General features: G+C 33.7%; 1 protein-coding gene across 3 annotated transcripts in view; it reads right to left on the bottom strand.

The window, feature by feature from the left end:
- LOC106474455 overlaps positions 1 to 648 on the bottom strand; it is a 15,002-nt gene extending 14,354 nt beyond the window's left edge. For 2 of the 3 annotated variants that reach the window (XR_002613953.1, XR_002613954.1), the window contains exon 1: positions 503 to 648. The gene's annotated coding sequence lies outside the window, so the exon portion shown is untranslated. The remainder of the gene's footprint in view (positions 1 to 502) is intronic. The other variant, XM_013935148.2, reaches the window with a different exon arrangement.
- Positions 649 to 896: the final 248 nt, after the last annotated feature.

Raw genomic sequence — 896 nt, 5'->3', positions numbered from 1 at the left:
TGTTACTGTTAATTTTAGTGTTATTTACTCTTGCGGAAGTACATGTAGTAAATACTTTATACACTGGCGTCAAGCCAATGTTTGCAACATAATTATCAGATGACGCACGACTGTTTTGGAAACACTAAAACTTTTACATCAGAAACAGATAAGCCATTATACGTGTACTGATGACGCATACACGCGTGAGAAACGAAACTAGCTGATCAGATGTAAGGAAAAAAACAATAACTCTCTTTATTAAGAGAGAAGAAGAAGATAGAGTTTAAGGTGAAAATCAATTATAATTAGTTAGTGAATTCGGAAATTAACGGCATATCGACCACTCATGGTCTCAGGGCAACAATAACATGTGTTACTTCTGCACTACCAGACTTACCGAATCAGCTTACAACAGTAATACATGTACTACAGTATTTTTTATTACTTCATTTCCAAATGTTTCTACTTTAACAAGTCTAAGCAAAGAGCTGAAGAATAATATAATAAAATAATAACTTACCGAAAAACAAATAGGAAGCTTTGTTTATTTGTAAAATGGTTGGAAAAAAGAGCAGTAAATTTCCAATCGTCTTTCTCTCTCTCTCTCCTTATAGGAATTTGAGTCGCTGATTGAAAATGTAACTCTGAATTGAAAGCTGCAGGAAGCAAGTTAATCGAGTAATTCAGCGCCCTCTACCGGAATGGTTTGCAAATTCACTGCACACTTGTTGTATGCATGTGTATCACGTAATTTAGTGTTAACTCTGCAAGTATAAAACATTCAACATGCTTGTTGTATGTATGTATGTGTATCACGTAATTTAGTGTTAACTCTGCAAGTATAAAACATTCAACATGCTTGTTGTATGTATGTATGTGTATCACGTAATTTAGTGTTAACTCTCCAAGTATAA

Source organism: Limulus polyphemus, unplaced genomic scaffold (genome assembly GCF_000517525.1).
Source record: "Limulus polyphemus unplaced genomic scaffold, Limulus_polyphemus-2.1.2 Scaffold7245, whole genome shotgun sequence".
NCBI classification, from domain to species: Eukaryota; Metazoa; Arthropoda; class Merostomata; order Xiphosura; family Limulidae; genus Limulus; species Limulus polyphemus.
This window is presented reverse-complemented; position numbering and strand designations above follow the sequence as displayed.